Below are 17,211 nucleotides of genomic sequence, written 5' to 3'. Positions count from 1 at the left end.
ACACCCTTTACATACTGTGGCTCTATTCTGCTATTAAACACCCATTTAGGGCAAGATCCTAAATTTGAGAAATATGAGGAGAGCGTCAAATAAGGGACGTGGCCCAGGTCGTGGTGCTGCTGGTGGAGCTCCTGTTGCAGGGAGAGGACGTGGTCGATCTGTGCCAGCTACACGCACAAGTGAAACCCCTTCCTCAGGTGCGAGTAGGCGACAGAACCTGCAGCGATATTTGGTCGGGCCTAATGCAGCTCTACGAATGGTGAGGCCTGAACAAGTACAGGCGATAGTAGATTGGGTTGCTGACAGTGCCTCCAGTTCTTTCAGATTGACTCCCACCCAGTCTCCTGCTGAAAGATCAGAGTTGGCACCTGCAGCCGATGTCCATCAGTCTTTGACCTCACCCACTTGCAAATTAGCCAAGCAGTCTGAGCCCCAAGTCATGCAGCAGTCTCTTCTGCTTTTTGATGACTGTTAGCAGGGTTTCCCAGGTCCATCCACCTAGCCCTGCCCCAGAAGTGGAAGAGATTGAGGTCACGAATGCCCAACCACTTATCTTTCAAGATGAGTACATGGGAGGACCATCGCAGCACGTCTCGGATGATGACGAAGCACAGGTGCCAACTGCTGGGGCTTTCGAAAGTGTGCAGACCGACAAAGAGGGCAGGGGTGAAGACTGGGTGGAAGAGGATGTGGAGGATGATGAGGTCCTCGACCCCACATGGAATCAAGGTCATGCGCGTGACCTATGTAGTTTGGATAAAGAGGCGGTGGTCGCACAGAGCCACCAGCACAGCAGAAGAGGGAGCAGGGTGCAAAAGCGGAGCGGCCGTCCTCTAGACAGTACGCCTGCTACTGCCCACCACAGCAAGGGACCGAGCACACCAAAGCCAGCTCCAAGGAGTTCCCTGGCGTGGCAGTTCTTCATACAATATGCTGACGAAAGACACGAGTGGTTTGCACGCTGTGCAATCAAAGCCTAAAGCGAGGCATAAACGTTCTGAACCTGAGCACAATCTGAATGACTAGGCATTTAAGTGCTAAGCGCGAGCTGCAGTGGAGTAGACACCTCAAAAACCAAGAAAGGTCTCTGGCTCCTCCTGCTTCCTCTTCTGCTGCAGTCTCAGCCTCTTCATGCACCTCTGGAGTGACAGTGCCACCTGCCGCTCGCAAACAGAGGATCTTCCAGCAACACCACCACCTGGGTCACCAAGCATCTCCACAATGTCCCACGGAAGCGTTCAGCTCTCCATCTCCCAAACAATGGAGAAGAGGAAGTACCCCCCTACCCACCCGCGATCCCTAGTCCTGAATGCCAGCATTTCTAAATTACTGGCATTTGGAATGCTGTCATTCCATCTGGTGGAGACAGATAGTTTGAAAGGCCTTATGGCGGTGGCTGTCCCACAGTAAGTCGTGCCCAGCCGCCACTACTTTTCCAGACAAGCCATCCCTTCCCTGCACAACCAAGTAGGGGACAAAATCAGGTGTGCACTGCGCAACGCCATCTGTGGCAAGGTGCACCTCATTACGGATACGTGGATCAGTAAGCACGGTCAGAGACGTTATATCTCCATAACAGCACACTGGGTAAACGCAGTGGCGGCTGGGCTTGAGGCGGATAGCAGTTTGGCGCATGTCCTTCCACCACCGAGAATTGCATGGCGCTTCAGTTTGTCTCCTGTTGCTTCCTCCTCCTACTCAGCTTCCTCATCCTCTACCGACTCCTCATCCGGTCAGCGTAACACCTTCACCACCAACTTCAGCACAGCCAGGGGTAAACGACAGCAGGCAGTTTTAAAACTTATCTGTTTAGGGGACAAACCCCACACTGCGCAGGAGCTGTGGACGGGCCTTGAACAACAGACCGATGAGTGGTTGGTGCCAGTGAGCCTCAAGCCCGGCTTGGTGGTGTGCGATAATGGGCGAAATCTCATAGCAGCTCTGGGACTAGCCGGTTTGACGCACATCCCTTGCCTGGCGCATGTGCTGAATTTGGTGGTGCAGAGATTCCTTAAAAATTACCCCGATATGTCAGAGCTGCTTCATAAAGTATGGGCCGTCTGTGCGCACTTTTGGCGTTCTCACCCTGCTGCTGCTCGCCTATCAGCGCTGCAGCGTAACTTCGGCCTTCCCGCTTACCGCCTCACATGCGACGTGCCCACAAAGTGGAACTCCACCTTGCACATGCTGGCCAGACCGTGCGAGCAGCAGCAGGCAATAGTGGAGTTTCAGCTGCAGCACGTATGTGTGAGTCGCTCTGCGGAACAGCACCACTTCACCACCAATGACTGGGCCTCCATGCGAGACCCGTGTTCCTTGTTGCGCTGTTTCAAGTACTTCACCAACATGGCAAGTGCCGATAATGCCGTTCTCAGCGTAACTATCCCACTTCTATGCCTCCTTGAAAAAACGCTGCTGGCGATGATGAAAGAGGATGTGGCACAGGAGGAGGAGGAAGAGGGATCATTTCGGAGGTTTTCCGGCCAGTCATTCACAAGTGGCTCCGAGGGTGGGTTCCTGCACCCACAAACGCCAGGTACACAATTGTCCAGTTAGGGCACAGTTCTGGAGGATGACGAGGTGGAGGATGAGGAGGAGGAGGAGGAGATGAAGGAGGACAAACCATGTTTACAGCAGGGTGGCACCCAGACCAGCTCATGGCCATCACAGGTGCGTGGCTGGGGGGATACAGAGGACAGACGATACACCTCGCACAGAGGACGGGTCTGCCCTCTTCAACTTCTGGGTCTCCAAATTGGGCACATGGCCTGAGCTTGCCCTTTACGCCTTGGAGGTGCTGGCCTGCTCTGCAGCCAGTGTATCATCTGAACGCGTGTTTAGCACAGCAGGGGGCGTTATCACAGATAAGCGCAGCCGCCTGTCCACAAGCTCACGTTTATTAAAATGAACCAGGCATGGATCCTGCAGGACTTGTCCATACCTTGTGCAGAATAGACATGTATACCTGCCTTAACCAGCCATTGTTATACAGCAGCACAATTGCTCATTCTTGTATTTTCGATTTTTCACACACTATTGGAGTGTAACCTAATTTAAAAAAATTAAAACCAAAAACCAGTGTTGGCTACCTCGTCCTCATCCACTGCCGCTTCCACCTACACCGCTACGTCCACCGCCTCCTCAAACTCCTACTCCATATGGAACTCCACCTCATAAATCAAATTTATTTATTTGTACGTATTTTATTTTATTTTACTACTTTGTCAGTTATATTTTCGGGTGAGATTCACCAATTTTTGGTTGTAATATACCCCTCCTCTACCTAGTTGACAGCTTAATAAATTTCAATAATTTTTATTTTACATTTTCGGGTGACAATAAAAAAAATATTCTGTCATAGACCCCTGCTCTACCAAGTAGACAGGTTAATTTTTCGGTTACATTCTTGGGTTGACATTTTACAATTTTGGTTGTGAATAAACCCCTGCTCTGCATAGGTGACAGGGAATAAAATTTCAGAAATTCTTCTTTAATTGATGCACGCCACCTCCTTCAATTCAATGCTTAAACTTTAGAAAGTTGTACCACATTTGCACTTCAATACCTTTTCCCACATTTGCGCTTCAGTTATTTGTCCCACATTTGCGCCTTAATATCTTTTCCTACATTTGCGTCTCAATAACCTTTCCCACATTTGCGCTTCATCCCATTGCAACCATTGACCTCCCTTGGATGAGTCTCCCTTTCTCACGCTCCCTCTCTGGCGTGGAACCCTGATTCGCCGATAACCGTGATATACATGGTAGGCTCAGAAAAGAACATCGAAAGTTGATAGAGAAGATTTAGAAATGGATGGTGGATGTCACTGGGGCACCTCTACATAGGTGACAGGAACATAAATTTAAAAAAATCGTCTGTTACATTGTCAGGTGAAATCTTTCAAATTTTGCCGATGGAAACCCCTGCTCTGCATAGTTGCCAGGGAATAAAATTTAAGAAATTCTTCATCAATTGATGCGAGCCACATCCTTTCATTCAATGCTTAAACTTTAAAAAGTTGTCCCACTTTTACGCTTTAATACTTTGTCCCATATTTCCGCTCTATAATTTTAAATTTTAAATGGATGGTGGACGTCACAGGGACATTCGTTCAGGCAGAAGTTAGCTAGAGTCAACAAAGCGGCAGCAGGGCCTCTCCTGGCTAACGTTTACAAATCAAAAATACCACAGTGACATTCCCAAGAATTTTTTTATTAATCATTCCAATAACAGGGCATCTTAAGAGCCCTGTATTGTTATTTATCGTCTCTAACTCCCCGAGTCGGGAGTGGGTAATGCCGCGTGCCCTCTCCTTAACTTGGAAGCTCATGCTTCAATACTTTGTCCCACATTTCCGCTCGATTACATTTAATTTCATCCATTGACCTCCCTTGCATGTGGTATCCTTTTCTCAGGCTCTGTCACGAGGGTATCAAGAGCCACGTCTGACTCAGTTATACCCGGGGTCAGGAGGTCGCAGCGGGTGGCTGCGCGCTCTATATCTAAAGATCACGTTGTTTCTTAGTGATTGTTTTCTGTGTTTGCCTTGCTATCCTTTTTGTCTCAATCAGGGATCCGTAGCTTCTCCCCCTCAGCTGTTTCTTGTCTGCCACTCCCAACCTCCATATATTCTCCCCTCACTCTTCTCTAGTTGCCAGTTATAGAGCTTCCTGCCTGGACATCTATACTGACCCACTGGAGTTGTGAATCCTGGTTGTCGTTCCAGAGTGCTTCCCTCCGGATCCCTGTTGGGATTCTTGTTGTCTCCTGTTGTCGCCCACCTGGGATTATATGTTGAGTTTGTATTGTCTGTCCTTCCCTTGGTGTTTTCCTTTAGAGCTAGTGGTGCGGACTAGTGTTCCGACCGCCCTGTTCACTATCTAGGGCTCAGCTTAGGGAAAGCCAGGGCTTTAGGCACGTGATCGGCGTACGGGTGAGAAACCCGTCTAGGGACGTCAGGGCAGCCAGGTGCCAGCCGCTAGGTGAGTCAGGGGTCACCACCTTCCCTCTCACTTGGGCAGGGCCTTCCTTGTTCCCTCCCTCTGTGTCACGTATGTGATGTCACGCCAACCGTGATAGGCTCCCTCTCCGGCCTGGAACCCTGATATCCTGCCACCCGTGATCACCATGGTAGGCGTATAAAAGAACATCGAAAGTTGATAGAGCAGATATTAAATTGGATCGTCAACATCACGGGGATGTGCGACATGGTGGTGCATTAAGTTTGCACACGCCTACACAAACTGACTGACGGGGGTCAGCCCCTGCAACTTCTGGATCTCCAAATTGGGCACATGGCCTGAGCTTGCCCTTTACCCCTTGGAGGTGCTGGCCTGCCCTGCAGCCAGTGTATTGTCTGAACGTGTGTTTAGCACGACTGGAGGGAGTTATCACAGATTATATTTTCCAATGTTTTGGGGTGTACCCCAATTAAAAAAAAAAAAAAAATTTAAAACCATAAACTCAGTGTAGGCTACCTCCTCCTCCTCCACCACCGCTTCCACATACACCGCCACATCATCCGCCTCCTCAACCTCCTACTCCATATGGACCTCGTCCTCCTAGATCAAGATTATTTTTACGTATCTTATGTTATTTAAATTCATTTCCCCATCCACATTTGTTTGCAGAGCACTTGCCATGCTCTTAATCACATTTTGATGCCATTTGCAGCCCTCTAGCCCTTTCCATGACATTTTTACAGCCATTTTAGTGCTCAAAAGTTTGGGTCCCCATTGACTTCAATGGGGTTCGAGTCCCGAACTCAAACTTTTTTGTGAAGTCCGGCCGAACCGGAACATCCAGGTGTCCGCTCAACTCTAGTAGTGAGCTACACTGCGAGCACCTGTCCGCCCGGCCTCCTGACCAAGAAGTTAGTAGTAAGTAGTACAGCGCTGGATTTAAAATGATTTGAATACTTTAACAATACCCACAAGTTAGATATTATTATATAATACAGGGAGAGGGGCCCAGTGTAGTAGAATACAGTGACTGCACGGGGCCCCGCTGCCATTACAGAACCAGATGCCGGCCCCCAGCCCCTCCTCCCTCTCAGCAGATACACCCGACGGTCGCAGCATTTGCCCCGTAAGACGCAAAAAAAAAGTGCGTCTTATAGGGTGAAAAATACAGTAAACTCCTATAAGAAAATACCAGAATGCATGAAATCAATTATACAGTTAATTGGCAAAAATTCATAAGAGGAAATTTTCCTCTTATGAATTTTTGCCAATAAAGTGTATTATTGACTATTTTCTTATAGGAGCTTATGTTTTAGGCCTCATTCACACGTTGTGTGCCCATGGCTGTATTTCGGCCCGCATACGGCAGGTCCGCAACGCAATACACGGGCACCGGCCCATGTGCACTCCATCACAGATGCGGACCCTTTCACTTGAATGGGTCCGCAATCACAGAGATGCAGAACAAATGCATGGATCGGAACCCCATGGAAGCACTATGGAGTGCTTCCGTGGTGTTGCTGGCCGTGCCTCCGCACCCCAATAAAATAGATTTTTTTTTTTTGCAGGGGGCGGATGGTTAACGGACCCATTCAAGTTAAATGGGTCAGGATCAGTCTCGGCCGCTGCACGGACGTTACCCGTGCATTGGGGACTGCAACGAATGCACAGCGGCCGTGTGCATGAGGCCTAAGGGCTCTTTCATAGGAGCGGATGCCGTGCGGGTAATCTGCTGTGTGAAAGACAGCCAAGCCCCGCTACGGACAGCAGAGACACAGAGCATTAACATGATTGATAGTGCTCCGTGCCTCTCTGACATTTTTACTGCAAAAATCACAGTGAGATACAGTGGTCACCGTGATTTTGTAGTAAAAAGATCACAGAGGCAAAGAGCATTATCAATCATGTTAATGCTCAGTGTTTCTGCTGTCCAGGACAGGGTTTGGCACTCTTTCACTCAGCGGATTACCCGCACGGCATCCGCTCGTATGAAAGAGCCCTTAGGCCCCTTGCAGACTAGCGTTCCTCCCGCAGAGAGTCCACATCGCAGCACCCGGCCTGACCTCCCAGCACAGCCGAAGGTCACATAGCATTATATTGATTTTATGATCTAACCCTTAAAGTTCTGGAATGTATTGGATAACACTGGCATAATGCTGTTAGTGTCATCTAATACATTCCAGGACTGTAAGGGTTACATAGCATCATAAATCAATATAATGCTATGTGAATCGAATCCCATCAGTGCTGGGAGGTCAGGCTGGGTGCTGCCATGCGGACTCACTGCGGGAGGAACGCATGTCTGCAAGAGGCCTTAGAGTGGTGTAGCAGTGCAGCGTAATTATATTATTAGGACCCGGTATCTGCCTGCCAAAATACAACAGCAAGATGGACTAGAGAGAAGGCTGGAGTCAGGGAGAGGTGGGATGTAGTAACCAGCAGGAGTCTACAGGCTAAAGTAAGCAACTGCGGATGCGATGCATTTTTCACTGATGGTTGCTAAGAGATGTTGTTTGTAAACCTTCAGTTTTTTATCACGTGCGTGAAAAACGTATGAAAACACATTGCACCTGCGCGGAAAAAAAACGGAACAACTGAACGCAATGGCAAACAATACTAACTGAACTTGCTTGCAAAATGGTGCAAATTTTACTGAAAGCACCCTGAACGCATCCGGAGCCAATCCGTCACGCTCGTGGGAAAGAGGCCTAAGGCTCAACATGTCTACTTCAGCCTTTGTCATAGTAGTCTGCTGCAGCCTTCCCTGCTGTGCCCCAAATTAAAATATCATCATATTGATATTTATTGGGCATTGGGGGCACAGGGGCAGGCAGCAGCATAGTGCTATCAGCATTCATATTGATATTTATTGGGTCACATCACATATGTACAGCTGATATATACTTAGTTTTTCATATGTGAAGTGAAAAATTGACTAATTTTCTTATATATGGTGACACAGATGAATGTTATGCTGGTAGGGAACAGCTTCCCAGGGTTGCCCTTTTGAGGTGATTACCGTGGAAGGGACTGAATAGGTGATATTGGTAGGGGCAGTTTATCTACATTGTGTTTACTTCAAATACCTCCAGGTACTGATGCACACAAGCTTACAGATACCAAGTCATCTGAACTCACCATCTGAAGCTTACCATTTTTGCGTGATAACAACGTGTCACCGCAGTCACAGAAAACTTTTTTTCTTATCTGGGACCTACAATCTATATGTGGATTGATGAGTGACCTATGGTTATGTCTGGCATTATTTGCTAAATTAGGACATTGTTGTTTATTCATTTTGCGCGTACCACGGAGGAGAAAAAAAATAAAATAACACAGCTGCCACCCATATGCATCCATGTGCTGTCCAAGGTTTCCTTAGACTGCACATTGACACACCTATTCTGATCCGTAAAATACAGATCACAATAGGACAGGTGGCGAGTTTTTTTTACATGGACTTGAATTCAATGGGGCCGTATGCCGTCCGTAAAATATGGCCTGAACAACGGCTGTATTTCACGTTTGCGTGAGCCCTTACTAAGTGAACAGTAGGGTTGTCATTCTGTCATTCCAATCTTATACATAATACTATCCTATGTGAAGTATGGGCCTCCCAACCTTCCCTTCATGATGTTGGGGAGAAGTAAGATTAATTATTTTGAATTTGGTCATGCTTGATACTATCTTCCCCTTTGTCTGACAGCATATTACACTCCTCTCCACTGTTAAAACACACGTATGCTCAGCACTGGAACAAGTGTTCAGATGACAAGTATTTATGGTGTTTGAGCGCCTTCTTTAATCCATTTGTGCTGATTTCAAAGAAGTACATTACATTTTTAATTGTAGAATACTGCCAAATTAAAAAGAACACATATTGGAGGGTTAATTAAGCTATGTGTTGCCAAATGGCATTATGAATTGTTTTACACATGAAGCAGGGACTTTACTACAAGTTATATCTGCTACCAAAACAAATTGACAAAAGCATGATCATATCATTAAGAAGCTTGAAGAACCAAGCAGAAGACACAAGTTTGGGAGAAACAGAATGACTGCAATAAATATTGCATGGACACCACTACAGAAAAGAATGGCCTTCATTTTATTAATTTTTTCAGGCCAAAATGAATAGGGATCAAGACCAAGAATTAGCAGGTCAACAAGCACCTCCCACCAAGAAGCACAAGTCTGGAAGCCAAAAAAGAAAAGAGAAGCAGATACTGGAAGACAAAATCAAAAAAAGCTAGCTTCCATTAACCGCTTCTTCAGGAAAAGTACACCTAAAGAGAATGAAGAGTCCTCCATTTGCACTACATCAGATATTCAACCAAGTGTCACTACCTGTCAAGAAGCATGTTTGAACATTGAAGAAGTCAGTGAACTGGTTGTAGACCCTCCAGGACAGCAAACCGTTTCCTGTAATTCTGGACCTCTTCCAGAGCTTATTGATGATCCATCAGAATGGCCGGATGTAATCACTGATCTACTGAGATGCCAAACTATCAAAAGGGGCCCTAAGCAAGTGAAGCTGGAAGATTTTCCACTTACAGATTTTCCAGATGGTACAAAAAGAAGATTCTCATCTGGTCATTATTACAGATTGCTGGGTAGTGGGAAAAAAAGGTTCCATGAGATTGGCTCATTTACTCAGTGCTTGGAGATTCCATATATTGCTTTTGTTGCAGGCTATTTGACAATCAAGCTAAATCTAATTTCTCAAGCCCATATGGATTTAAAGACTGGAAGCATGTCAGTGGTAAGGGATCCTTGCATTCCTATGAAATATTTAGCAGCCACCTGTCTAATTATGCAAAATGGAAAGATCTGGAATCTAGCATAAAAAAAGAAACTACCATTGACAAAGATTTGCGTCGACAACTCCATTTGGAAGAACAAAGATGGCGCAAAGTATTGTTGCGTTTACTGAAAGTAATTTTCTGGATGGCAAAAAACATCCTGCCATTCAGAGGATCAGATACTGTGTTCACAGAACATAATGGTATTTTTCGCCAATTACTGGAGCTGATCTCTGAATTTGATCTGGTTCTGAAGGAACACTTGCAACATGCCAAAGAAGGAACCAATGCGCATTATCTGAGCAAGGATATGCAAAACAAATTTCTGCGTTTAATTGCCGATGCAGTAATTAAAATAATCATAAAAAAGGTGAGACAAGCTAAATATTTTAGCATCATTGTAGACTGCACACCAGACATTTTTCCAAACAAGAGCAGTTGTCACTTGTGCTGCGATATGTGGACATCGATGATGTTAGCAAAACAGTGGTATTCAAGGAAAGCTTTTTGGAATTTCTGGCTGTCACAGATATAACTGGAAAAGGTCTTGCAAGTGTTGTTTTGGAAAGACTGACAGAACATCATGGACTGTGCGTGTCATACATTCGAGTTCAGTGCTATGACAATGGTGCTAATATGAGGGGACAATACAAAGGAGTTCAGGCAATTGTTTTAGAAAGAAAATCCTCATGCCTTCTTTGTACCATGTTCTCCACATAACTGGAATCTCGTAATAGTGCACGCTGCAGAGAGCTCAAGCCGAGCAAAACATTTTTATGATCTGTTGAATCACATTTATGTGTTCTTCTCCAGAGGAACTAAGAGGTGGGAAGTGGCTTCAGAGCATTTGTCACATCTGACACTTAAAGCTCTGTCTCAGACATGATGGTGTGCTCGCCTTGAATCAGTGAAAGCTATTTTGTTACAGTTTCCCCAACTTGTTGATGCTTTAGAAGTTTTTTTTACATGGTACCCAATATTTCAGTGACACATACAGTGAAGCAAAGATTTTATTGGATTCCATATGCACATAATCCTTGTCTCTTTATGTGTATGTGTCACGGCGGACGTGCACTCAGTATAAAAGATGACACACCAACCAGGCTCTGGACGAGAGACAGGGGAAGGGTCACCTCCTAGTTTATCCCTGACCTCTTTCCCTGCACTGCTCAGCCCACAGACAGACCTTGAAGGTAGGTGTGCTGTGTCCTCCAGCCTGGACTGAGAAAACCATGAACTCCCTGAGATGGTGAAGTGGGGAGATAGGAGCAGCCTGCTCGCACAGAACCTGGATGGGATAGATGACACAAACAACCAAACTAGAAATGACACTTATCTTCTGAGAGCAGGAACTGACAGCCAACCTTCCCAGACCAAAATGATCAGTATAATCCGCTCAGAGCACTTAGCTGGAGATCATTTAAACTAATGACTCCACCCAGTGCACCTGATGGGAGGCGGATCCAGCACGGCACCAAAACAAATACTAAACTCGTGCTGCATTCCTGGCCGACCTCCGCACATCGTCAGAGTGGGGCATGACAGTACCCCCCCTTCTACGGGTGACCTCCGGACACCCTGGACCAACCTTATCCGAATGGGACCTATGAAAGGCCCTTACCAGTCGGCTGGCGTTGACATCTGACGCCGGAACCCACATCCTCTCCTCAGGACCGTATCCCCTCCAGTGCACCAGGTACTGGAGGGAACCCCGCAGAACTCTCGAGTCGAGAATCCTGGAGATCTCAAACTCCAAGTTTCCCTCGACTAGAACAGGAGGAGGCGGCAATGGTGATGGTACCACCGGTTTAACATATTTTTTTAGTAAAGACTTGTGGAAGACATCATGGATCCTCCAAGTCTGCGGCAGATCCAGTCGAAACGCCACAGGATTGATCACCGCAGAAATTTTATACGGACCAACAAATCTTGGACCCAGTTTCCAAGATGGCACTCAACTTGATATTCCTAGTGGACAACCACACCAGATCACCCACACACACAGGTCCGGACCAGTCACACGTCTCCCATCAGCCATTCGTTTATACCTCTCACCCATCCTCTCCAAATTCCCTTGAATCCTCCGCCAGATAGAGGACAAGGCAGAAAAGAATCTCTCCTCCTCTGGCATCCCGGAGGAACCAGACCCAGAAAAGGTACCAAACTGGGGATGGAAACCGTATGCGCCAAAAAATGGCGACTTACCCGTGACAAGAATGAGGACCAGTCCTCCTGATTCTCAGCCACAAAGCACCTCAAGTAGGTCTCCAGGTTTTGATTGGTGCGCTCCGTCTGACCATTCGACTGTGGATGAAAACCCGACGAGAAAGAAAGTTGAATGCCAAGTCGAGAGCAGAACGCCCTCCAAAACCTGGAGACAAACTGCGTGCCCCTATCAGAGACCACATCCGAAGGAATACCGTGCAATTTCACAATATTATCCACAAAAATCTGCGCAAGAGTCTTAGCGTTAGGTAGACTTGTTAGTGGTATAAAGGGAGCCATTTTACTGAAACGACTACCACCAAAATCACTGTTCTCCCGGAGGAACTCGGCAGGTCCGTAATAAAGTCCATGGACAAATGCGTCCAAGGACGAGATGGAATAGACAATGGAAGAAGTGAACCAGGCGGTCGAGTATGAGCAACCTTTGACCGAGCGCAGGTTTCACAAGCTGTCATGTAATTCTCAATACTCTTACGCAACCCAGGCCACCAGAACCTCCGGGACACCAGATCACAGGTGGACTTACCACCAGGATGTCCAGCGAGAACAGTATCGTGATGCTCCTTGAACACCTTGTATCGTAGGCCCTCAGGAACAAACAACCTCCCTGGGGGACACGAACCAGGAGCCCCCTCCTGAGCTCCCAATACCTCCATCTCCAATTCAGGGTACAGAGCGGAAACCACCACTCCATCCGCCAAAATCGGCGCTGGATCTTCTGAATCACCTCCCCCGGGGAAGCTGCGAGACAAGGCATCTGCCTTGACGTTCTTGACCCCTGGGCGAAAGGTAACCACGAAATTGAACCTGGTAAAAAACAATGACCATCTGGCCTGTCTAGGGTTCAGACGCTTGGCAGATTGCAGGTAAGCCAAATTCTTATGGTCTGTATACACAGTAACGGGGTGAGAAGCCCCCTCTAACCAGTGACGCCATTCTTCAAAGGCCAACTTGACGGCCAACAACTCCCTATCTCCAACATCATAATTCCTCTCGGCGACCGAGAGCTTCCTGGAGAAGAAGGCACATGGGACCTACTTGCCAGGAGAAGGACCCTGCGAAAGCACCGCCCCAACCCCCACCTCTGATGCATTAACCTCGACCACGAATGGCTGAGATACATCCGGCTGCACCAGAATGGGAGCAGAAGCAAAACGCTCCTTAATAGCCGAAAAGGCCTGTAATGCCTCATCCGACCAGACAGAGACATCAGCGACCTTCTTGGTCATATCAGTAAGAGGTTTGACTAGCGTGGAATAATTCAAAATAAATTTTCTATAATAATTCGTAAACCCCAAAAACCACATCAAAGCTTTCTGATTCTCCGGTCGGTCCCACTCCAGAACCGCCCGGACCTTTTCGGGGTCCATACGAAAACCGGAATCAGAAAGCATGTATCCCAAGAATGGAAGCTCTTGCACCGCAAACAAACATTTCTCCAATTTGGCATACAACTTATTCTCCCGAAGAATCGTCAAAACTTGTCTCACATGATCCTGATGGGTCTTCAGATCAGGAGAATAAATTAGAATGTCATCTAGGTAGACTACTACGAACCTCCCCACCAAGTGATGAAAAATATCATTGACGAATCGCTGAAATACCGCTGGCGCATTCGTCAACCCAAAAGGCATTACCAGGTTCTCAAAATGACCCTCGTGCGTATTGAAGGCAGTTTTCCACTCATCCCCCCTCCTTGATCCTGATCAGATTGTATGCTCCTCTCAAATCCAACTTGGAGAACACCTTGGCTCCAACAATCTGATCAAAAAGATCAGAGATCAAAGGCAGGGGATATGGATCCCGGACTGTAATACGATTCAGCTCCCGGAAATCCAAACACTGTCTCAGTGATCCATCTTTCTTCGTCACGAAGAACAACCCTACAGCCACTGGAGACTTAAATGGTCTAATATGACCCTTTGCCAAACTCTCGGCTACATACTTTCGCATGACCTCTCTCTCGGGTTGAGAGAGGTTGTAGAGCCGAGACTTAGGCAACTTAGCCCCCGGAATGAGATTCACTGGACAATCATAGTCACGATGAGGGGGCAATTCCTGAGCCCCACCCTCCGAAAAGACATCCGAAAAATCCGAGAGATACTGAGGCAAGGCCGTAACGGACACTTCAGAAATAGATGTGACAAGACAATTATCCGAACAAAACTTGCTCCAACCAATGATTTGTCTCGTTTGCCAGTCTATAATTGGGTTATGTCTAGACAACCATGGCAACCCCAAAACTATTGGAGCTGGCAAATCCTTCATGACGAAACAGGAAATAATCTCAGCATGTGAATCACCCACCCTTAAATGAATACCATGAACAACGTGAGTAAGGCTCCCTTGAGAAAGAGGGGAAGAATCAATAGCAAAAACACGAATCTCGTTCTCTAACGTGCAAGTACTTAGTCCCAGGTCCTGAAGAAACAAAAAGGTCAATTAAATTTACCCCAGCGCCACAATCAAGAAAATCATCAACAAACACATTTCTAGACTCTAGCGCCACCATAGCTGAAAGGAGAAAACGGGAACTGCAGGGAACTTGCATACCAGTCTGCTCCACCACACCATTCATACTACCAAGTGTGAGGGGATTTTTTATTTTTTTTTCTCTTTTTTCTTTATCTCTTCCCCCTGTGGTTCCACATACGGACAAGAAAAAACAAAAATGACCCCTCTTCCCACAATAGAAACATAGATTGTGCACTTTTCGAAAGTCTCTACTATCCGAATGGCAAGACATCTGACCTAACTGCATGGGTTCCTCCCCTACCCCAGAGTAACAAGCAATATCACCCTGGGCAGCTGGTGAAACAAAACCACACGCGGGAGAAATCCCCTGCACAAAGGGACCCTTACACCTCTCTCTGATACGTCTATCCAAACGTATAGCCAAAGACATTGCGTTCTCCAAAGTATCTGGGTATTCATGAAAAGCCAGAGCATCTTTCAACCTTTCAGATAACCCCTGACAAAACTGACTACGTAACGCGGGGTCGTTCCACCCCAACTCAGTAGCCCACCTCCTAAACTCTGTGCAATAAACCTCAGCAGTATGTTTACCCTGTAGTAAGTTACGTAATTTTGATTCTGCCATCGAAATTCGATCTGGGTCATCGTAAATCAATCCCAGGGCTTTAAAAAAATTCCTCCACCAACCGGAGGGCCAGAGAACCGGGCAGCAGAGAAAAAGCCCAGGTTTGCGCGTCCCCTTTAAGCAAAGACATGATGATACCCACCCTCTGATCCTCATTACCTGATGAAAATGGGCACAATCGAAACTACAAATTACATAACTCTTTGAAACTGAAAAAATCATCAGTACCCCCTGCAAATTTCTCAGGAAGAGTGACTTTAGGCTCCCCAACAATTTGACCTGTACCTGAAGCCAACACCCTCTGACACTGTGTGACCGTACTACGCAGATCCGCAACCTTCAGTGACAAACCCTGCATGCGGTCAACCAGTGCATCAATTGACGCCATCACATAAACGCTGAGCAATGGCAGTCACAGTATGGCGGATTATAATGTCACAGCGGACGTGCACAAAGCATAAAAGATGACACACCAACCAGGCTCTGGACGAGAGACAGGGGAAGGGTCACCTCCTAGTTTATCCCTGACCTCTTTCCCTGCACTACTCAGCCCACAGACAGACCTTGAAGTTAGGTGTGCTGTGTCCTCCAGCCTGGACTGATTAAACTCTGAACTCCCTGAGATGGTGAAGTGGGGAGATAGGAGCAGCCTGCTCGCACAGAACCTGGATGGGATAGATGACAAACAACCAAACTAGAAATGACACTTATCTTCTGAGAGCAGGAACTGACAGCCAACCTTCCCTCCAAACTTCCCAGACCAAAATGATCAGTATAATCTGCTCAGAGCACTTAGCTGGAGATCATTTAAACTAATGACTCCACCCAGTGCACCTGATGGGAGGCGTATCCAGCACGGCACCAAAACAAATACTAAACTCGTGCTGCAATCCTGGCCGACCTCCCCACATCGTCAGAGTGGGGCATGACAGTATGGTATGACATTCTCCTCCAAGTCAACCAACTTAGCCTGGCTGTACAAACAAAAAACATTAATGTTTCAAGCGTTATTGTACTTATAAAATCTATTACCACAGCTTTTAAAGAATACAAGGTGTCAGATTTCAAACAAGCTGAATGTAAGGCATCTGGTATTTGCGAAAAGCTGGATATACCTACTGAATACCTGACACAGGGTTAGGAAGAAAACTCGGCAATGCAGTGACAAAAACTGTCAAGAGCCAGCATGACAGCAGGCAAGTGGAACATCGTTTTTAGATGCAAGGCAAGAATTTGAAGAAATATTCTTCAAGCCTCTGCTTGAAATTGCCCTTGGTAAAATTGAAATAAGGTTCAATTTTTTGCAAACATTTACAGACAAGTTTGGATTTCTATATGACATTAAGAAAGATGCCGCTGACTTAACTTACAGGTCCAGTGTTTAAAATTCTCTGACCCAGCAGTTGATGGAGAAATTATGCTTGAAGAGATCAAGACACTGGCTAGGATATTATCTGAACATCTGTGCCCACAGGAGACTTTAAAGTATATATTCTCCCACTCACTTAATCTGGCATTCCCAAACCTTGTTTTGGCATTGCAGTTGTTAACTGTGCCCGTTTCAGTTGCATCTGCTGAAAGGAGCTTCAGTAAATTGAAGCTAATTAAAAACTACCTAAGGTCCCAAATGTCTCAAGACAGATTAAATGCACTGGCGGTTCTTTCAATTGAATCTCAAGAAGCAGAATGTGTAGACTTTAATCAGGTAATCCATGTTTTTGGAGCTGAAAAAACAAGTAGAAAAGTGTTTTAACTGATTTACACAAGATACCACTTTTGTGTTCTGCCAAAAAAGTTCTGGACCATCAATGCTGGACTCCAACAAGACATTTCATAGTGTTCTGCATTAACTTCCTTTCATACTTTTTCAAATGTTTTATGTCTTTACAGTATGTTCAAAAAAAATATTTTCATATTCAATGCCTGTCTGTTTCTCTTTAGGGGGTGTACAGGAAAAACTGAATACTGTGAGTAGACCTGAGGGATTAAAACACTGGGTAGATAAAAATTAAGTAGGGACATAAGGATTAATTCACATATATCCACACTGTAGCATGTTCTGTCTATTGTATTTGGCACTATATATATATATAATACATGCAGTTTTATTGACACGTGTGTT

The 17,211-nt window shown here is 46.2% G+C and overlaps 1 protein-coding gene across 1 annotated transcript in view; it reads right to left on the bottom strand.

Moving 5' to 3' along the window:
• LOC121003065 (NXPE family member 1-like) overlaps window positions 1-17,211 on the bottom strand; it is a 1,048,328-nt gene that overhangs the window by 986,712 nt on the left and 44,405 nt on the right. The gene's annotated exons all lie outside the window — the stretch shown is intronic.

The sequence above is a fragment of the Bufo bufo genome, chromosome 6 (genome assembly GCF_905171765.1).
Source record: "Bufo bufo chromosome 6, aBufBuf1.1, whole genome shotgun sequence".
In the NCBI taxonomy this organism is placed as follows: Eukaryota; Metazoa; Chordata; class Amphibia; order Anura; family Bufonidae; genus Bufo; species Bufo bufo.
The sequence above is the reverse complement of the archived record's forward strand: the minus strand, read 5'-3'. Positions and strand labels throughout refer to the sequence as shown.